The 22,835-nt window shown below is 46.5% G+C and overlaps 1 non-coding gene across 1 annotated transcript in view; it reads left to right on the forward strand.

Annotated features, from left to right (window-relative positions):
• The window catches only part of LOC102558354 (uncharacterized), a 145,503-nt gene that overhangs the window by 79,592 nt on the left and 43,076 nt on the right, over positions 1-22,835 (forward strand). Inside the window, exon 2 of the transcript XR_002093454.2 lies at positions 21,462-21,569. This is a non-coding gene — a transcript (uncharacterized LOC102558354). The remainder of the gene's footprint in view (positions 1-21,461; positions 21,570-22,835) is intronic.

The following is a 22,835-nucleotide window of genomic DNA, read 5'->3' on the forward strand; positions in this document are numbered from 1 at the left end:
GCAAACAGTAGTTAGAGATCCTTGCATCATCCAGAGCTCCGTGACACAGTCAAAGTTCAGCTCCTGGTAGCTTCCTGCTGCCTGCCTCAGCTACACTGTGTGCTTTGCAGTGATGCACTGAGCCAGTCATCATACCACAGTTTAAGTTCAGAGAGATTTATGCATTCTTTTAAAACTTCAGGCAGTTCAAAACAGCAGTGATCCCAGTGACAAACAGCACTGTACTTTGGAAACAAGACTCAGGTTCCCTCTGCCTTCTTGTGGGTTTTGGCCAAGGTAATGATGGAAGTTGTCACTGTTCTTGATTCTGCTTGCCCAGGGGCTACATGTTGGAGCCCTTTCAGAATGACACATTCCAGCCTGCCAGGGACTGGTGTAAATTGTGCTGTAGCAACAGAGGGACACAGACATCCCCTATCTTAAGGATTGTAGAATTGTAGTCATGGCCACCACAGGCGCACAACACACAAGCTGAGACTGTACCAGACATGGGAATCCCAGAATGTGTGGGCTGGTTGCCATGGTCAAATTGTAAATAAGTCCACAGGGCCTCTAAAGAAATCAGTAGAGTTATTTTGGATTCACTCACTAGAGTGAGATCAATGTTGGATGCACTGTATTTCTTTAAGAGCCAGCATGCAGCTGTGGCCATTGCTGCTGGAGGCCGTGCTGTCCCAGGTAATGTGCTCTGGTGAGTCACATCCTCCTATGGGCCTTTGGCACCTGTGGAAACAGAAGTAATGAAGCTTATGGATGCACAGGGCTTATGGACTCATGAGCACAGAAGCAGAGTCTAGAAAATCCCTTGACAGAGGCTCCTGTCCTGTCCTGCTCTCCAGCAGGTAGCCTCTAACTGATAATAACTACAGGCAACATATTTTTCTCCTCCCACTCCTTTAAACCCTGCTTATTGTACAATTTGATTTAAAGCAGTATTGTTCTATGTCTTGTCTGCACAGGGAAGCTATATCAAAATATATGAAGAAGTGAATTTAGGGCTCCAGAACATTTCTGCACTAAGGGCCAGCATCTGTTCCACTTACGGGTTTTTGGTTGTAGCCGCGTTGGCTCACATTCCACCTATCAGGCACCTATAGCCTCATTCCACCTATTAGGCACCTAAGTTGTGATTCAGTTCCACCTTGTTCTGTAGAAATTTATGGACACCTCTGCTTCTGTAACACCCCGTCACCTTATCCTTAAGACTGAATCACAAAAAAGATGCAAAGAGGACAAAGACCAACTCACCTTTTGTTTTAACTGTTTTTTCAGGGCTTCAAGCAGAGTGGAAAAGAATCACACTTAAGGCTGTTGACATATGTGGAAAAAACCAAACAAACCGTGCATACAATCAGCTATTAGATAAAAGTATCAAAAAGCCCTGCTGAAGCACGTGATCTATACAGATATTGGGGGAGCTGGGTCAAACTAATGTAATGCCTCTTCTGGGCATGCTCTGCACTTGGCACAGTGGTGCATGCAGTAAAAGTAAAGCACTGTTTTGTTTTGGGTTTTTTTTCACTTCTGTATTCAGCCTAAGTATCTAAGTGTGTAATAGTTGGAATAGAATCTAGCCCTTATAGTGCCTTTGCAAAGTGGGGTTTACTCTGCTTCCCTTAAGTGGACTGAAAAATACCTCAGTGGAAGATTAAATAACATTAGCTAAAGTCTGCTTCACCCCTGAGTGACAGGCTCCACAAAGGGATGAACAGACTATAACTTGTATACATTGACTTGATACCTCTACTTGATCCACCTTGGTTCTCTTGAGTATCCCAAGTCATACAATCATAGAAGTAGGGTCGAAAGGGACCTTGTAGATCTTCAAGTCCGACCCCCTGCCTGGGCAGGAGGAAAACTGGGCTCAAATGACCCCAGCCAGGTAAGCATCAAGCCTCTTCTTAAAGACCCCCAGGGTAGGAGCCAGCACCACTTCCCTTGGAAGTTGGCTCCAGATCCTAGCCACCCTAACTGTGAAGTAGTTCTTACGGATGTCTAATCTAAACCTACTCTCCAACAACTTGTGGCTGTTATTCCTTGTTATCCCTGGGGGCGCTAGGGGAAACAAGGTCTCCCCCAAACCCTTCTGGTCCCCCCTAGTCCCTTGTGCAGAGTAAGATGATCCACACTGGGCACATCTACATGAGGCATTTATTGCAGAGCTGCTTAATTAATTCCACAGTAAAGTCTCAGCATCTACACATGTGGCCCTATTAGGCTGCAGTAAACTAATTAACTAATTAATTGCTGTAGATTAGTACTTGCGAACACAAGTACTATCCTACTGCAGCGTTATTTAGTGCACAGAAACACATGTGTAGATGATGATGGGGATGGCTAGGGCATGAGTGCTTCAGTGTGGGGACTGCCTGCCAGCTAGCTCATTATTGACCCTGCCCCTGATAAAATCAACTGTAACAATTCAATGAACTTGGACAGGAGGAGAAGTAGACAATTGTTGAATGTGTCTGAAAAGCCCCTCTTAATTTTCTTGTTGGCTCATCTGTTTTCCCTTTGCCATGTTGCGACCCCAGTGACCCAAACATCTGTTCTCTAATGCTGATGGTAGAAGAGGCAAGCTACTCTGTGTGTTGTAGCAAAATCCAAAACCTGAATAACATGTCACGATTATAGACAACTGTGTAAGTGCACATCCCCCTAGAAAATGGTTCTCAGAACATCCATCCCTCAGGTCATGTCAGCTATATCTCTTAGCTGCTGTGCTGTGTTATTCTTTAACATTCTTTTTTTTTTTTTTTAAATCAAGGGCTAGGTCTTCACCTAATGTAAATTAATGTAGGTCCAGAGGAGCTAAGCCAGTTTGCACTAGGGAACCCATAACGCACATCAGACATAATAGTAAATTTTCAGGGCATTGATATCAATTAGATGAATACATTATAAAGCCAGCAGGGGCCATTATGTTTATCTACCATTCTTTCCACCATAATGCAGAATAAAGAACATTTATTTGGGAAACATAGGACATGGGTAGGTGACACACTCACATAACTATCATTGGCATTATGCCAGAGCAAAAAACTAGAGGATAGATGATGTTAACACCTAAACCAAGCTAACTTTGCCCAATCTGATTGTGTATTGCCCTTAGAAGAATCTGAGATACAACTGCAGCGATGCAAATTATATCACTTGAGGTGTTGTTGGTCTGTTTATTTCCCAAGATAGGCACTTGTTCAAGACACACAGGCTATTACCTGCTCCCCAGCCACCTCATGGTGAGGCACTGACTAATGCAGAGTCTGGCAACCTACGGCCTGGAGGCCGGATGCAGCCTGAAGATCCAGGAGGAGCTTCAGTGGTGTGTGGCTTCACCTGCCTTGTGTCTAGGCAGCAAGGGAGCGTCACCTGTGCCATGTTGTAGCCAAGTGGCAGGGAGAAGCAATGGTGATGGTGGCTAGGCTCTGGTGATGGTGGCTAGGCTCTAGTGCTGGCCTGTCATGTGCCCAAGCTATGTCATTCCAGCCCACTGCTAGAAAACATTTCTGATTGCCTATCTAATAATGCATGCAGCTCTCTGTTGGTTCCAGATCTTGGTGCAGTTGACATAGGTGTACAAAACTGACATAAATTACACCAGGGTGCCATGCTCACCACCTCCTGTCTAATTTTTTCACCTTAGGCACATACATATGGTATAAGGCTGTGCCATGCTGAGCCTGTTTTACACATGCCAGCTCCTTACGGTAAGCTCTGCTGTGTTAGCTTGGTACTGCACAGGCTCTACCATTCTCCAGCTCTCAGCAGCTGCAAACACACAAAGCACTGCACTAACATGACTATGCCACACTGGTTTGTTGGGAATTCAAGCAAAAGGAACAGGCACAGTATGTCTCAGCATGTGCTGCCAGGTACCACATAGCCATTCCCTTTGTGGCCTTTGGAGAACAGATGCATCTGATTTTAAAGCAGCTCACAAATAACAAGAAGTCCCAACCCAATAATTCCTAAGAGACTGAATTTGGGACATAGTTCGAATCTATGGGGAGAAACTTCTCAGTCATGTTCAAAACTCAGCTTGCAACACATTCAGCAGATCAAAAGTGTGTCCAGGTGTCTGCTTTGGTCTTCCTCTTCCAGCCTCAGAGCTAATGCAGTGTTTGTCCAGTTCACTAAAATGTAGATTTTATGTTGTCAGGTAATCTTTATGTCAAATGCCTCAAGACAAGTCCTTTGCTTTTGAATCTCTTTGCAGCTTGCTGTTTGATTGTGCTGGATATGCTTAATAAATGCATTTAATCTTTCCAAGTCATTAATTTCTGTTGCCACTAGGGGTCAGACAACATACCATCTAGTAGTGGAATCCTGAATGATAATACAATGGTAAATTCTCTGTTACCTTGTACTTTTAGCTGTGGCAAGCAAGAAATACCTGCTGTAAGTGTACAAGAGAGGAAAGAACAGAAACCTTTCATCTGATGAGCATGATCTTGGACCAGTCTGTAGCCATCATGAAGGGGAGCTGACGTATTGTGGGTGCCCCTATTAAAGGTTTTTTATAAACACAGTATTTGTCACTAAACAGATATTTATCCAGTTTCAAATGTGTATTTCTTGAAATCACAGTGTGATCTCAGACAAAGTCCTGTACATCAGTGCATAAATCCCCTCCCACTGCCTCAAACTAATCATCTGTTTAACATGTAACCCTCCTTGTTCCCTTCATATGTGAAGTAATATTTTAAGGAGGTTTTGTCTGGTGAATATAAGAACAACTGTATATGCTAGTATGGTGTCATCTTGCATGAAGGGCATGCATTTGGAAAGTTGTTATATTAATAGCAAATCATACAGCAATCCATAAACAGGAAATACTTCCCTGAGATGCCTACATTGCTTAGCCAGGGTTTCACAAGCTATCTGCCATTTCCTTGTTCCTACATTGTTGAGAAGGCTAAGGGGACACATTTGAATTTGGCTGAGTTCAGCAGCGATCCTTTCATTACAAAGGCTGTCTCTGCTGCTTCAGCAAAGGGAGCAATATAGGTTTGTCGCCTGTGTCCCACTGAGTCTTGTGTACAAAATAGCTGCAAGAAGGACCAGGCTTTCTAGGGAAGCTACGTAGTTGTTATTTGGTAGGAGTAACCTCCTAGAAAACAGTGCTAGTTAGGTTTGTGGCAAATCTGAAGAAGAAAGATTGACTTGCAAGACAGCTAGCATAATAAAAGGTGGGACATGGCATGTTCATGAGTCATGTCTACTATAATAAATGGCACTATTCCAGAATGATAGGGATGAGAGATGGGAGAAAGCCTTTCTTTTAACAGCTAATTGACCACTCAACTAGGGCTTCATAATGCACTGTCTACAATGTTTGTAGTATTTGGATCATGTCTAGTTAATGAGATGACCAGAGCTGACATGGACAGATAAGCAGTGATCACCTGTCACTTTAAGTGATGCCAGATAAGGGCTGACCCCAGTAAAAAGAGCCTTATCCACACAGATGGCAAATCCCTCCAAACTCCCTAACCTGAGAAATGAAACTTTTTCTTTTGGACTCGAGCCTCCACATCCTTCAGGACTGGGCCAGACAGATGCCACATGGTGAATCTCCTGTCACTATTAAAACATATGGCCCTGCACTGGCTTCCAGTTGTCCTGGGTTACCAAGAACCCAGGAGTCTGGCATGTGAGGGGAGAGCAGCCAGACCATAAGAGCCCAAAGCTAAGTCCCTTTGTGACACTCTTTTATTAAAGCAGTGACTCAGCTGACAGCTTCCCTTGCATCATTGTGGATTTATCTGCAAAACTGGCTTGGTTCTTGGCCCCAAATGGGGCTGTGAATGGACCAAATGGGGTATTAATGTTGAATTAACCAGCCTAGGGCTCCAGCCCTTCTTTTGGACCACGCTTTTTGGGCAGTGGGAGCTGCAGAAGAGGCTGCCTGAGTAGATTTTAGCCCATAGGCTCTGTGAGGACTCCTGGTTTGTGATAGCTAAGGGGTCACTTACACCAGAGGGGCTGGTTTTGACCCTCCACTGGGGACCCTGAGGAGGGCATAGTGGCAGAAAGTGAATGGAAAACAAGGACTGAGTTCTACTGGCCCAGGTGCAGGTACAGATTGGGGCATGGGGGTATACATGCAAAATTACCTGACCCCTTCAGCACTTTCTAGACGTTAAATGATGGAGGCTGCAAGTGAGAGAGGAACAGTGGAATAAACGCTGGTCATACTCTGTTCAGTCTCCCTTTCAGCATCCACCTACTGCCCCGTGTGACAGGCTTATTTATTGCTTAAGGGACCGTGGACCAGTGCCCACTAAGAAACGCTATAAGCCTCTCTTAGAAGGGAGGCCACTGGGTAAGCAACAACTGTTTCCTTGGGACAAATCCTGTGTGACACAGGATATCAGGCAAAATAGACCTATTGTCTGACAGTAAATGGCAATGCTTATGTTCTTCAGGGCATGCACAAATGCCAGTCCTACAGTGGCCCCTATCAAACTGGGTATCTCTCCTTCCCTGCCACTGAAGAGTGAATAATCTCCTGACCAAGCAGAGGTTAGGGGAGGCTATGATCTTATTTCTCTTTTCTGCTGGCCTATGGACTAGTAGCAGTACAGTGATGGACAGGGGTTACATGTGCCTTGTGCCAGATAGTGCAGATTGCATGATGTCCCCTGTGTGTACTTAGCAGGAAGCAGGATGTCTCCCTGTGCTGCCCTGCACTGTCTTCTGCAGGACACTGTGTACCAGGTGCCACTGGTGAACTCAGACTTGTGGGATGGTGAAGTGTCCCACGGGGCAGGGGAGGGTTGCAGCCAGCTGGGCACCCCGGCTGGTAGCAGGAAGGCTGCAAACCCCCCTGCTCCCAGCTGGCTGTAAACCCCACCTGTGGGACGCTCCACTCTCCCACCAGTCTGAGTTCAGCAGCCATGCCTGCTGTGTACATGTGGCACAACTCACAGGGCACCATGTGCATATGCACATGGCCCAGAGTGATGGCTCATGTTGACTTTTTAAACTTTTGTTATAAAAATATTAAAAACAAAAAGGTGAAAGTGCAAACATGTGCCCCCTCCTAGCATGAAACACTGTTAACAACAAACAACACCATATTGCCAGACATGGAAACCCCCTCCCCCATGCCCTTCATAGGGTTACACATTTGGGACTAGCTTCAAGCTTGCAGACAACCCACTTGATGGGCCAGTGCAACACAAACTGGTCCACATTTTGTTGCAAGAGCGAAGTGTCCAAACTCAAATGTGATATATGCTCAGACCAAGAAGCAGAAGAGTTGAAGGGCATTGTTGAAGCTGGCCCCTGTCAGCCTGTTTGGTCTTTTGGTGAGAAGCATGAAATGAAACACATGGTCACTGAGTCCTTTAGGATCCTTAGGAAACTACTCAAATAAGCCAGCAGCCATCCCAGCATGGAAGAGTGGCAGAGACAGCAGCCATCTTCCACAGACTGAGCTCTCCAGGGGCATTCACAGAGCTATCCACCACTCCCATGGTTCTGTGTATCAAGCCCTTTGTACTGTGTCCCCACGTGCAGCACAAAGGGGACATTAGAGTTCAGGCTGTAGCTCTGATTTTCTGTCCACCTCCAGCCCAAAGTACAGGTTTGGGAAGCCTGGGAGCTGTTCAAACCAGTGCCAGCTACTGCATTACTGAGATGGCCTGCAAGTGACATCTCAGGCACATCTGCGTCCAGCCCTCTCACTGCTTCCTGGGGCTATTTGGAGGCCGGAGCAGGAGTCAGGAGTATTCTTGGTTCTTGATCTGCTGGAGGCACTGGGGGAATCCCCTGCAGGGAACTTGTGATGTATATCTGCTCTCTTTGCATTGCCAGAGCAGAGTAGAGGACTGGGTGGCAACCCAAGCAATTTGAACACTGCCCCAGGGTGGGCTAGTGCACAGGCTGGAACCTGGTTTTGCTTTGCCTCATTTGGAAATGACAAGATCTGAAAGTCCTAGGTCTCCTTGTGTCTTATGCAACAGAGTGAAAAATCAGTTGATGGGGAGGAGGGATTGTGGCAGCTCTAGGCCCCTTGTTGGTGAAATCCCCCAGGCCAGTAAGAAATAAAACAGCAATTTCTGCAAAACAGTATCTGCCAGTATGTTTGACAGTATTGAAAAAGGTGCAACTCTCATTTAAGCTCACACTTATTTGGTATTTACTTCCTAGAGACAGTCGGATTTTTCTTACAAAAGGTGAAATTTACCCCTGTGCCAGTTACTGCAGGTCAGGGGAGGCTCTGTTGTCTTGGTTTTGCAAGGTGAATTCATGAGAAGCTAATTTTAACCAGAGAGTAGGGACCTTGTTGTTATACATTAATTTTAGGTGGTTCCTGGAGCTCTTAGCCCCTGGATTATTCACACATCAAAATTTGAAACTAGCTTTAAGCACAGTTTAGGCAGCTTAAAGTTATACTACTTCAGGGCAAGTTTATCTCTGATCCCTGTTACCCAGCTCATGTTCTGTTAATGCAGGGGCAGGTAATTATTTCAGATGGAGGGCCAAAATGAGTTTTAGTGAGTTGTCAAGGACCACCAGGGTAGCCCAGCCCCTTGGCAGGTACTCCACCCCCTGGTCACAATCTTGGGATTGGAAATCCCACCCCCTAACCCCTGACATTTGCCACCAGAAGTCCCTCCCCTTGTTCCCTTTTGGGAGGGGAGGGTTACCATCTTGGAACCAGAAAGAAACCAAATCATACACTAAAAGTCAAACATCTACTATAAAATATAATTTTATTACAAACAATATTTTTGTCATGATTTGTGTTTGCATAGTGTATATAGAAGTGATCATATAATAACTCAAAAATAAAATCTTACTCTTGTATATTGTGTGGGGGGGATTGTTTGGGGGGTGTATGGGGGGGTTGTGAGGGGGTGTGGCTGTGTGTGTGAGGGGCAATAGGGTATGTTGTGGGGTGTATATGTGGGAGGGTTGTGGGGGCAGGGTATGGTTGTGTGGCATTTGTAGGGTATGTGGGGTGGGGGGGTAGGGGGAACCGCCACACACTCTCCCCCTTGGCACAGTCTCTGCCGGAGGTAGCAGTAATACCAGCAGGTAGCAGGCACTTGTGCCCCGTGCAGGCACTGCCACCTGGTAACACACAGCTCTTGCCAGCACTGTACATGGTGGCAAGGAGCACAGCCAGGCCAGCCTGCCTCTATCATGTGGGGCTCCCTGCAGTGCATGTGCAGCTCCCTGCACTCGCATGCCACCAGGGAAAGCCCTGCGCAACGGAGCTGGCTGCCCTCACCACTCCGTGCTGCGCAGGTCCCAAGACTCTGCTAGAAGTGAAGGAGAGCCCTGCCCCCTGCTTCCTGCCAGAATCCTGAGACCCGCACGGCAGGGAGCAGTGAAGGTAGCTGGCTTCATTGCATGGGGCTTCCGGCATGCAAGTGCTGGGAGCTGCACATGAAGCACAGGGTGCTGCACATTGAGCCCTGCATGATAGAGGCAGGCCAGCCTGGCTGTGCTCCTTACCACCACGTGCAGCACTGGCTGGAACCACGCACCATCAGGCAGCAGCACTTGCATGGGACATGAGCGCCCACTGCCTGCTGGTGCTGCCTGCTGCGCCCACTGCCAGCCATGCACTATGGTGGGAATATGTGGGGGGTCTCCACACACCCCATTGTCTCTCACACACACACCCTGCCCACCCAAACTCTGTACTCCTGCCACACCCCTAGGTGCAGGCTCTGCACTGCTGCTGGCCCCAGCCCTATGCTCCATGCTTCCGCCCAGCTGCAGGTCACCCACTGCTTCTCTGCCTTCTGCCTGGAGTGAGCGGGGCCCCAGGGAAGCTGAACAGGTCCCCTGGCAGCTGCAGCAGTGGCAACAGCAGCCTCACTCTGAAGCTGCTGTGGGCTGGGTGAGGCCCTTCCACCCATGAAAGTGGGAGCGAGGCGTATGGGCTGGGTGGGGTATAATTAGTTGGTGGGCACCCATGGGCTAGATGAAATTGCCTGGTGGGCCGGATCCAGCCTACAGGGCAGATTTTGCCTGCCTCTGCGTTAATGTGTAGCTACTCTCAAGTTGTAGTCCTCCAGCATCTCTAGGGTCACCATACATCCAGTTGTTCTCAGATATGGTAACTCTAAGGAAGGGGGAGACAAGGTAGGGGGCTGGATTGGGTCCCCATGAACTTCCTTCCAAGGACAGGGGCAGTAGCTCCCCCAAAAGTGCCTTCCCTTACTGCTCCCAGCTCCCAGCCACCCCAGGTAGAATGACTAGCCCCCCAATCCCAAATCCCAATTTATTAAAACGTAAGACCTTCTTTAATTCTCTTCCTTTTTATTTCTTTTAAATCCTTTCTTTTTTTACTTCTTTAAATTTTGTCCTTCAGCGGCTGACTTCCTTCATTTCACCACCCTTCCCCCATCCCCATTTCTTTTCCATCTCCCATTTCATTACCCACCCCACATCCCATTAACTCTCGACCTCCCAGCATCATGTTCCTGGCCCTTCCCCCAGCCCTGCCTAGAGCAGGGATAGGAGCCTGTCCTGGCTCACCAGCCCTGTGGTGGCAATTCACACCCATAGCTCCTAGTCAGGCCCCTGCTCATGGTCCCTCTAGCTGTGCAGGTTGGAGACAGTCAGAGAAGGATTTTAGATTTAAGGTGTGACTGCTCTAAACTCAAGCTAGCACAAATATAGATCAACATTTGAGCAGCTCAAAGTGCAATGTGTAACAAGGCCCTAAATGATCCAGTGAAAGATGAAGCAACACCTGTTCCTGCTAGGCTTTGCGTGAAGAAACACTTTTCCTCTGCATGTAAGGCTGGGAGATGATAAAGAAATGCAGCCCTGTAAATGCAATACATGAGGTCTACCTTCTATGGATTGAACAGTGCTTGAATCACCATTGCTAACTCACCAGGGGCACAAGGTTAGCAGAACCCCTGTTACAGAGGTCATTAAATAAGCCAGGCAAAGATACAATCACACATTTTGCAGTTGGGACTCTGCATATAAACATTAGAGTGAGGAAAAAGGTTAACTCAGTCAAAATCCCTGAGAGAGGGCTTATTTCCCTCGGAATGATCCCTGGGCAAATCCTGAGCCAAAAAGGATGAACTGTACCCAGTAATGTTGAAAGTTGCCTTTCTAATGATTTTGTATCATTATATCATTGCTCTCTGACATCTGGTGGACACTGCTACCAGGCACAGCTATAAACCTTCACTACTCGGTTGGGATCTGATTTAACTCCCTTTCGCTCACCCCTTGGCTATTCAGTGACTCCTTTGATTCCTGCTGGGCTGGGGGAAGGCCTAAAGAGAAAAAGACCCTTGCTGTGGACGGCTGTAAAAAGGTTTGCCCTCTCATACCTATTCAGTGCTCTGTGAAAATCAGACTGTGCTCTTCTTGAGGGAGAGCTAATGACAGTCATTTCTGGCCCATGCATATTTACAAAACAGGACACCTGGGTGCAGCTTAGTTGCTATGGCAAACTGCAGCATGCCAAGCTATTAGAGCACAGCCTCAGTCCTCCTCTCCACAGTGTCTCCTGAGGAACCTGTGCCATGAGACAGGTGCTGATAAGACAGCTCTGTTCGCCTGGAGCTGCACTTGAGATCTGAACCACTCATGTAGAATTAAAAGGAAGTAAATGCAAACAATCCAGTTAGTCTTGAAAGTCTGACCTTTGCTGCCAAAGGAATGTTTGAAGGCATTCACGTTTTCTTTGCAGCCAAAGAAATGAAATATCTTTAGGCTGAAGCCCTCTGGACATTCTAACACAGGCTTTGCCCAGTTATACCTATTCTTGATCTCAAGGCTGTTCCAGATAAAGATTTCTTCCCTCTTATCTCAGCCGATGCTATCATTAGTTCCTCATATTTCCCTCAGCCCTGTTACCAAAGAGAATGTCACGTCGTAAAAACTACCTCAGAGATCATCCTGATCTCTTCTAGGAAACAGCTTTCCTGATCCTGCTAGTAAACTACAATGTGATATTCAATCTCAGATCAGTGAGAAGAACTAGGATCAGAAATAGGTCGGTCCTCTTTTAAAGCCTTATTGATTCAGTCCAGAATGCTTCTTACTGGATTGACCGCTGAGCCTTATGGGAAATGGGGCGAGAAAGGACCATCTTGTGGTTAAGGCCCTGATCTTGGACCCAAGAACTTTGGATTCAGTTCCTGATCACCTTGGGCACATTGCTTAAGCACCTGGGTCACTTTCCTATGTATAAAATGGGCATAATGTCTATGTAAAGTGTAAGCTGTTCAGGGCCAGATTGATGTTGTACAGCAACAGTGTTGTGCTTGCTGTGTTTGTACAGCAAGCACAACACAGCAACAAAGTTGGGTCTGGAGGCACAACTACAAAACAGCAATCACAATAGCAGGGCCTTGAAAGAAGTGCACACAGGGACATATTTGACTATTTCTTTCATTCTGGCCTCTGTCTTCTGTGTTGGCCCTTCAGGCCAAATTTTCTTAAAGTCAGGTGCCTCAGCCACATGCAAAAAGGCACATGAACAGTTATAGCGACTTAAATCTACAGCTTATGGCAGGTTCAAATGTTCAGCCAAAGACATACCTGGGCATTTAAATATGCATACCTTATGGTTGTGCAAGCAATCAGAGCTCTTGTTTGTGCACAGGAGACAGACAACTTCAAATTTTTAGCACCATGTAGAAAACTGCTTGAATATTTGGCAGCCTCTTCTGGTGCCATATGTTTATTGTTTAGATATAATATTTCTCTTTGCTACCTTTGTTTTTCTGGAACACTGATGTTTTCCTGTGGATTCAGTTGTAAATAAGGACCTTCCTTGGTGTTTGCATCAAAATATTTTGATTCTGTGGTTAGGTTCTGATCTCACAGTTTTCATACTGCTTTAACTCTATGGATTTACCCCTGATTTGTATGGGTGAAAGTGAAATCAGACATGTGTTCACATAGTTCCCACTTGCAAAAAATCCCCACTTTAGTTTTTAGCTAGCTATCATTGAGACATCCGGGGTGCTGGAAAAAGTGACATCTGTCACATGTTCGGCCCCTTGAAAGTGATTTATAGCCATGGTCTGACACAAGTGCACGGCTGCAGAACACTTTAAAAGTGCCTGATCACATGACAAATTAACCCTCATGTAACGTGTGTTCAGATTAAGGTGCTTCAAAGTGGAGTGCTTTCATTAAGTTCTGTCCATCCCTGTGTGACCAGGGCTGGGCTGATGCAGCCCAGCTCTGCCCCTGGTGTTGTCTGCAGGAAGGGAGGGGGGAGAAGGGAGGGGAAGGGAGCTGCAGGCTGGACTGGGGCATATGGATTGGAGCCCCTAACATCAGGGGGGCTCCAATCTACCTGTCCCTCCTCCAGCTCAGGCTGGGCAAATGCCAGCCCACAGCTGCCTCCCTTTCCTTTCTCCCCCCTCCCATTCTGCAGACAGCACTGGAGCTGGGAGGGGGGAGGACAGGGCTAGGGGAAAGAGGCTGCAGACAGGCAGTTCCTCCTGGATTGGCTCCAAAGTGCAGCTTGATCCTCCCCCTCCCCCTACCCCTCCCTCTACCCAACAGTGAACATCTGTTGGGTTGGGGGTCACTCTAACTCATGGCATTTTATGTGAAGTGCCATGAATTAGAGCAAGGAGCTCTACATGTCAGAGTCCCTGGTTACACAAAAAGGCTCCGTAGGATAATGTTTGTGCCATTCTATGAATCGACAACAAGAGGTACCACAAGACCACGTGGCCATTCCTTCATGTCCCAAAGTCAGATGATATCCTAGACTTTGTTACAGGCACTTGTACATTACAGAAAGAGCTTTAATATAAAAACTTAGATACAAATCCCTCCAAGTGTAAAAGTGATCTCCCCCATGCCAATACAGAGCTGCACTTAAGCAAGGGCTCAGCTTAAGTTTTCAAAATGGATCTCGTTAGAAGCTGACAAGAGCTAGCCCATGTTCAGAGGGGGTGTCTTAGAGATTAGTTTTCTGTTGATCTGAGAGTTGAATCACTCTAGTTATTTTATTTTTTTATATTTTAAAATGAGCATGTGAGTAAGCCTCTAGTACCCCAGCTCAAAAAGCATTCTGAATTGAAAAACAGACTGCAGGTTTGCTTCAGACTGTTTTCTTCATAGTGTTGTTGTTTTCTTATAATTACTCCCAGCAGCATGCTTTTAAGTAGCTAAGTGAGTAGACAACACACATCATGTCAGCCTCTCTGACTATGGTATAATAAACACATGCAAAAGAGGTGGGGAAGGATGGCAGCGGGCAGTTTCATTCCTCATTAAACAGCCAATGGCCACTAAAACCTAATTGGATATTTAGGAAATGTTAAAAGGGACCAAACAGAGCTACTAATTCAAGAGGTTTTCCTACACCGGAAAAATTTTGGTGAGATAACTGCCCCCTGGACCCTTGAGTGTTTGCATGACAAACCTTGGGTAAGATCCTCCTGTTTTGGCCTTGTTACACTGGCTGACAAGGCCAGGGGAGGTCACAAAAGGCCCTAAACATTTCATTTCATTGGCAGATGCACTGACAAAGAAAACCCCTGTTGTCCAAAGCCCACCTTGCTAAACTTCCTGTAGGGGGAGAGACTGGGATGGAAGAGGTATGTTGGGAGAGGCAGATGTAACTGTGACAGGTCCCCAAGGCTGGCTTAAGTTTCATGGGTTAAGTGTCCAGGTCCAAAAGCAGTCCAGAGTCAGGGCAGCACAAAGGTGGTTTTCTCCTCCCCTTGGCTAGAGAGCTTCCTGTTGTGCATCTTTGAAGCAAACCTCAGAATCTCACCTCATGAGTCTACGAAGTTGGTGCCATGGGTGTATTGGCTTTTACTTCTGGACCATGTTTGAGAATGTACCATCCACAGTGTGTGGCCCAGGGGTGATGGCAGGGCTGTAGTAGCTGGGGTGATGGCATCCAGGCTGGGCCCTATCTTCTGGGCCTGCAGTATCTGGCCCAGCAGCTGCTCACTCACTTCATTTGCTCTGGGTAGGGAGGAAGATGTGGCCCTTCCATGATGATCTTGGACTAAATATAGACATTGGATTTATGACACATAACCTGCCTGACATCTGACTCCCCAGGTAAACCCTCCACTTTTTACCAGCTAGTCTCTTTCCCTTCCCCCACCCCTCCTCATCCATTGACTACAGCTACATTCATTCCCCTTTCCCTCCCCACCCCCAACCTGTCTCTCACCTACTGACCACGTCAATTTACATTTTAACTGACTGGCTTGCTTACCTACTGGCCTCTGGATGCTTTACTACTCCATCCAGGAAGACCACAGACCATCTGCAGATACTTCCTCAGCCGGATGAAGGATTTTTGTACCCAAAAGCTTGCAATGAAGAATTTTTCCAACCACTTGAGTTGGTCTAATAAAATATATCAGATTTACCCAAGGAACCTTATCTGCCTATGTCCTTAGATCAACATGGCTACAAACTACACCCCTGGTTACATTCTCAGCACTTGAAGCCTGATCTAACCCACTAATGTCAGGAAGACTCTTTTCCTCAACTCCAATGCTAGGATTCACAACTCCATGAACCACATCCTGCTCTAAGGACAAGCCCTCTTCCCTCTGCTAAACCTCGGTACAAGGATTGGGCTGGGGCAGGTCTGCAAGGGTTAATGGAAAAGAGCATTCCCTGTGAAGTAGAGCAGCAACTGGCAATGGGGCAAGGCTGCAGCGGGGGCAGCAGCTGCTTGGGCAGTTTTCCTGCCCTCTCAGCCCTTGCTGCCCCTAGGCTGCCTTTTCTCTGTAGTAGCCCTTGAAACCATGGATCTAGGGATTCAGGGATATATGTCTGTCCGTGCCCCACTACTGAAAAATGGAGAATTGCCGGGCAATGGGAATCTGCTCTCCTAGTGCATCGCATGAAACCTCTGCAGTTCCCTAGGGTCCTGGGAGCTGTTCTCAATTACTCCTCCCTCTCTCCTGACACATTTAGCAATCAAGGAGGGCTGTGAGGAGGGTGGTGAAGAAACTGGCTCTGCATGGGACTCCCCACTGCTGGGTGTGTCTATCTGTAGATTTACTAGAGGTTTTAACCCCTTTATGTCCTCTTAGCACTAGACGGGTGACAACTGATTCAGGAAGTAGTGGGCATTTATAGACATACGCCAGGAGGGGCGGGGGGGCTTTAATTAGAGTGGCTCCAAGAGCCGCTCTAATAAAGTGCCCAGAATGTCACTTGTATCAGTGTCCCCACATTGAAAAATGGTGGTAGGAGCACTTTAACTAAAGCTTGTTGAATAATCTTTAGTTAAAACACCCCGCCACCATTTTTCAGTGTGAAGACACTGATACACATGACGCTGGAGTCTGCAGGAGCATGGTACTTACAGTGCTCTAACAGACTCGATTAATCAAGTCTGCTCCAATGCGCTGTAATTACAGCACATTGGAGCAGCCTCGCTGCATGTATATAGGTGCTCAGTGAGCCTGGAGCAGTACAGAAATGCTTGTTGCTATAGCTGAGAAGAATAGAAATAACCTTAGTGGTGAAAAAGGAGCAAAGTGGGCTCCAGGCACAATAATCAGAGCTCTCAACCCACAACACCATACTGCAGCATCATCCCTTTGTTTTAAAACCTGTTACAATTTACGGTAGGCTCTCTGGCAAATTGATTGCAACTACCTAAGCACAGAAAGGCAAGAGCTGTACCCTCCTGTTATAAATGTTTCAGTACTCCAAGCTGTCTGACTTGTTTCTCAGGCACTTTTGTTTATGGCAGCCAGAAATATCTACATTCCCTTTCCTCCAATTTTTAGGCATTTCTTTCATAAATGTCATGGGTGACAAAACAGTACTTTTTCTTTGAACAAGTGGTATTTGCAGAGTTTGGTGTGCCTCCTTTCAGAGCATCTATTATCACCCATTACATCTGGCCACTCTGGAAACTGGTGGGAGATCATAGTTATGGTTCAACCATGACAGTAAACATCTAGTGTGTTAATCCAGGGAGGTACAGTTTGAAATATTAATCTGTATCTAGAATTCCTGGTCATATTCTGACCAGTCCAAACAATCTTGCCTTTATTTTTTGACAGTAGTATCTATACACCAAAATCCCCAGGAGGCCCTTATTGTGTTAGGCATTATATAAACATAGTTTGTCAATACATTACCAATAAAAGACATCATCCACAAAAATACTTGCCTCTATCATATTTCCTGCAACCTCTCTTCAACATTACCACTCTTTTCTTTTATTTTTTAACCACCACAACCCCAGAAAGGCACTCCTTAAGTAATGACTCCCCTCCTATTCTGCATGCATTCAATACCTGGAATATTAGTTTCAAAATTAATTTCATCCTTCTAATTCTTAGTTATGTGTCTTCCACATTCTGAGCATAGTGTATTGGCCCTGTTCAGTAAGCAATTACCTAACTTCCTGGCCAGGTTTACACACTTAACTTTGTCCCAGCTATTTCACAACCTATGGATTCTCTGGGCTCAATTTTAATGGACTTCCAGTCTTCCTGTTGACTCTTTTTCTTATTGCTTCAGCCTGAAGAAGTCTATTATGTCAGGTGTAACACATATCTTAGTTTAAGATTAACCATACAAGTGACATCAGTATTTTAAGAGGCAGAGACTATAATTATCAGAGTGAATATAAATAAAAATTCCTCAACTTGGGTAAAACAATTAGAAAATTAAGTTACAGGAAGTGAACAAGCATAAACATACTGTCTCCCAAAATGTATTCTGGTCCAGATTCTTCCACTTCTACTTATATGGTGAGTGCTACCTTATTCAATTGGTCCATGGGATGCTGCAGAATAAGGTTACTTCATCATGCACTGGACAATGTGGCTAAGTTCAGACAGTCAAAAAGCCCAAGGCTGAATCAATTTAGTCTTCACAGTTTAGTCTGGGCTGCGTAGATTGAACTGATAAACAGATGAACAGACATTCACTTTTGATTCCAGAAATGCAGCCACATGCCTGCAGTGGCTCAGGTCAGAAGCCAGGGAGCACTAGAGCATGTTTCCCTGATGGGTTGGAGCAGACAGCTTGGGCCAAGGCAAGCCCACCCAACCTGTAAGGGGGGATTTGCTGGGGAGGTACAAAACATCCTGGGATGCTGGGGGACTGTTAGTTAACTTGAATCTGGAGGGGATCTGGGACAGAAGTTCAATAAACCGATTTAATCTAAATTAGTTAAGTCTGATACTACATCCAGCCAGGTTTATCTTAAACTGGTTTCAGCCATTTTGCAAGTGGTTAATGCGTACTGAGTTTCTGGGCTAGGGACAGAAGTTACACATAAACTGGTTTAAGTCATTAGAAACTGGTTTAAACCTGTAACGGAACAGAAGTTCAGTGCATATCAACCACTTTCAGAATGACCAAAACTGGTTTAAGATAAATCTGGCTGAATGTAGTATCAGACTTAACTGATTTGGGTCAAACCAGTTTATGAAACTTCTGTCCCATGCCCCTTCCTGGTTTATGTTAAATCACGGTCCCCGCAGCATGCTTCCCAGACCTGTGGTGGGCTGCACTGTATACTCCAGCAGAGAGGGGATGAGAGAGGGGTGGGGCAAGTAGTGCCCCATAAAGGCAAACCCTGACTGGGGTCTGGGGCGAGGGTGGGGGGTTAAACTTCCTTTCCTCCAAGTACAGAGCTGCCCTGCCCTGCTAAAAACTTACTGTTGGCTGCAATTGTGGACTACACATCCCAGAGACACCTGGAAGCAGGAAAAGGAAGTGGTGAGCAACCCCGCACTGAAGAGTCTTACTGCTGTGATTCTGGACTGCAAATCCCAGAGACTTCAGGGACAGCAGGAAGAGGAAGCAAATACACAGCCCATGCTGGCTACATGCCAGACAGCCACGTTCTAGTGCCCCTCAGCTCCTGGCCTGAGCCACTGCAGGCATGTGGCTTCATTTCCTGAATTGAAAGTGAATGTCTATCTAGTTTTTTCTCATTTTAATCTCTGCATCTTAGACTAACTTGCAAAAACTGAAATGATTCATCCTCAGGCTTTTTCACTATGTATACTTAGCTCTGTTATGTTACAGATTTGCACTGTTTTCCAATTACTTATACCAGTCTATGTATAATTTCTGTCCTTAGCCTGCATGTAGTTTCTCATATTATAAAAACCTAAGTCTGTGTGTCTGTCTGTCTGTCTGTAATGCTTTATTCACAAGTAGCCAATCAGAGTGCAAAAAAGCATTCCAACAGTAGCAGATGGCCGGTGGAGTGCCACCATGATGGTGGGGACACAGGGGATTGGGGGGAGGAAGGGCAAAGCTAGCTGTGCCCAACCCTAATCCTAACCCCAACCCTGCTCCCTGGAGGTGGAGCCAATGGAGCAGACAGAATGAGGGGGCCAGGCCAGCAATACTGGCCTCACCCCCCTGCCCTGCTGCCTGCCCCTCCCCACTTCCATCATCACCACCTGCAGGGTCCGATGCAGGATGATGCAGCAGTGGTGGAGGGAGGAGCAGGCCCGACACGGGTTGGGGAAATAGTGGGCGTGCCGCAGCAGCGGCGTTGGTGGGTGAGGTGAGGAGTGGGCCCAGGCCCCACTTGGTGGGGGGAGGAGGACCAAGCCTGAGCCCGAGAAGAAGCCGGCCCGCCACGGTGGGGGAAGCAGTGGGGCCGGGCCAACTGGGTGGCAGTGGGGGAATGGGAGGAGCAGGCTCGGAGCTGACAAGGGGAGGACGGGTGGGGAGGGAGGAGTGGGCCCAGACCCAAGATGGAGAAGAGGTTCTCTTCTTCCCTCCCCCAGCTGCTGCCGCGTCGGGCCAGGCCCGCTGCTCCCCCCCCCACCGCTGCGGCTGGCCTTTTTCTCCCCTGGCTTGGGCTCGGGCTTGGGCTCAGGCCCAGGCCCATTCAACAACAGAAAAAAATGGCCATCCTGTCCCAGCAATCCAGGAATTTTCACAATTTAAACCAATGAAACAGATCTGTTATTTCTCATCCATTAAAACTAGAGATATCATGAAAGACAAGAATAAAACTAGAAACATCAATGTCCATTTTTTGGGAGTGAAGCTGAAAACACACAAAGGAAAAAGGATGCATTACCTTTAAAATAAACAGCACTAAGCCAAATTTTTGCAGCTCTTTTTTATATCGTTTTTAAGCAAAACTCCCAATAGACAACAACATTTGACCAACTGCGATTAATAGCAGAATGACACACAGAACTGCTCCTGTTTTTGTTTTTCCTTTTTTAAAGTTTCCATCAAAATTAAATCAGAAACAACTTGTTTACATTTGACCTTTTCTTTCTGAATGTGTTTTGTGTGAACAATAACAGGTTCAAAACAAACAACAACGTGTTACTCACAGAGGTTCAGAGGAAAAATAATAGTGTAATTACTCCAAATGTGATGATTCTTCCAATCAAACCTGGGACACCCTTGACATCGCTGGTTCGCAACATAGCTAGCTAAAAGAAGTAAATAAGTAAAACTAAATAGAGCAACGTTTATTCAAATAATTATTTAAATTCCATAAAATTAAGTGCCCAGTGCTAAGAATGGCTTGGCATCTACTGAAAGAGGCTGAGCACCTGAACTGGCATGGTAATTAAGGAATCTGCAGTACTTAACTGCTGGAAATGCAATCCTGAAACTAAAGTACAGGCCTTTCAGGTTTTTCTGTCTTGTTTGTTCCATATAGTTTTGCATAAAAGTTCCATATGCTGCACCTCCAAGAAAACTAATGGCCCACTCCTATGAAATACTGGGATTACTAGACTAGAACTTGAATGCGTATAACATGTTTTCTACACAAGACACAGGGTACTCACAGGAGGTAGGCTCAGCCCCTATTTCTACAGACCACAGGTATAGCAGGGAAGTCCCCACCCAGAGCTGCTGTGATGCACAGGACAGCACTAGCTGCACTGGTACTGATGGCAGCAGGCAGTAGGTATTTTTGTATTCCCTAGTTCCCTCCCTGCACCGGAAGTACTTGGGGCTACTGCCATGGTCACTCTGCCTCAGTCACACTGCTGCTACAGACACTTCAATCCCCCTCTTTCCACAATAATATAAAATGTTCATGAACTCTCCAATTCCACGAGCTTTACTCACCCTTTGATCTAAACAGGGGTTACACAGGACAAACAGCTGCCTACATCGGAATGTTTAGTTAGTATTAGGCCCCTGATTCTGAGCATTGAAACAAATAGGTCCCTATGGCAGTTTTGTTTTGTATCTTTATTTATGCCCTGAATATTCATTTTCAACTGGAAAACTGACCATGGTTTACAGACTATGTATGATCTGTATAAGTAAAGGTTATCCTGTCAGCTGCTCAGAAAAGGCCTGATTCTCTTCTCCCTTCCCTCCATGTCATAGTGACATGAATCTACTATGCATGCTGGAACCGCTCCTGATTTATGCTGGCACAAGTTAGGGGGCGAATCAGGCCCATGATCTTTAGAATCATATGGTACATGGCCCAAATAACAAGGCTAGTCATTTGACATATCACAGTTTGTAAACATTCCCCTTTTGTCTTTCAGCTCCTCTGAAGCTGCAAAATACCCAGGCCCACTCCACGTGATTACCCAGAGGGCAGACAGCTGGTGACATCACCCAACCCTGCCTATGAAGATAGGCTGACGAGAAGGGTAAACTAAATGCTGTTCTTACAACTACCTCCCTTTGCAAAGTTTACCTGAACAACAGGAAAATGTTTTAAACTTGGGAGACTCATGCAGTCTCCTGGTTACCTACTGGGGTTCAGCATGGAGTTGTGATGCTGGTGCATTTTCCTCAGTGCTATCCACTAATCACTTTAAAGCCTTTGGACATTATGTGCTAGTTTATTTAATTGGGGGAGATGACTTTTTTACTGTCATGTGGCTTGCACTACACACCATGACTCACGCCTGGCTGGCCTGTACTAAAATAACGTAAGGCCCAGGGGTGTTTTATGTGCTGGTCTCCTAATTGAAGCTCTTTGCTCTCTGTGTCCATGAGTATTTTTAAGCTGCAGAGCAGCTCCAGCAATACTAGCACTTCTTGCAGACTGTTAGCTTGACTGGATGCTGATAAGAGAGCTTGCAGGATGCACTTTTACAAACGTCATTATTTTACCAGGTAGGGTTGCCATGGAAATCAGTGACACATAAATCTGGGTCTGGTAACTGTCAGTCTTTTTCACATTAAGCAAGGCAGACTGCTGAGTTACAGCTCCTTTTACTGATTCTGGACTGAAAGTCTGTGGACCACAAAGAGCCTGATTCTAACATACTGATCAGCACCTCATGCCACAAATAGCTGCGGTATTTCCATTGGGGTACTGATAGAATAGGCCAGGGGTAGGCAAAATATGGCCCACGGGCCAGATTCAACTTGCCAGGCCATTCCATCTGGCCCGTGGGGCCCATAAAAAATTAGCAGCTTAATATTTATTTGCTTCTGGCTTCCTGTCAAAGATGACAGAAGTCTGGGCAGCAGGACCCAGGGGGAACCTCAGCAGGACTGACCAGCCCAGCTCTGCCCACCCCCAACTATTTCCCTGCCTTCCTGCCTAGCACCACATGGTTCCTGGCTGCATCGCCGGACCGGGATCACAGGGCTGCACTGGTACCCTGGGGCCAGGAGCAGGGGTGGGGAGTAGGAAGGGACAGTGTATATGTGTATGTGTGTGTGTAGGGGCAGAGTGTGTGTGTGTGTGTGTGTGTGTGTGTGTGTGTGTGTGTGTGTATGTTCGTAGGGTGAGCCCCAAGTGCACATCCCACCATACACATGCACCCACACCCCCTTGCATTGCCATACATGCACACCCCCACACCCACACCCCTTCACACACCCCAGCCATCCTTCCCCACACACAGTCCCCCACAAGCCCCATACCTACCCACACCCCACATATTCACACACACCTACAT

Source organism: Alligator mississippiensis, chromosome 1 (assembly GCF_030867095.1).
Source record: "Alligator mississippiensis isolate rAllMis1 chromosome 1, rAllMis1, whole genome shotgun sequence".
Classification (NCBI taxonomy): domain Eukaryota; kingdom Metazoa; phylum Chordata; order Crocodylia; family Alligatoridae; genus Alligator; species Alligator mississippiensis.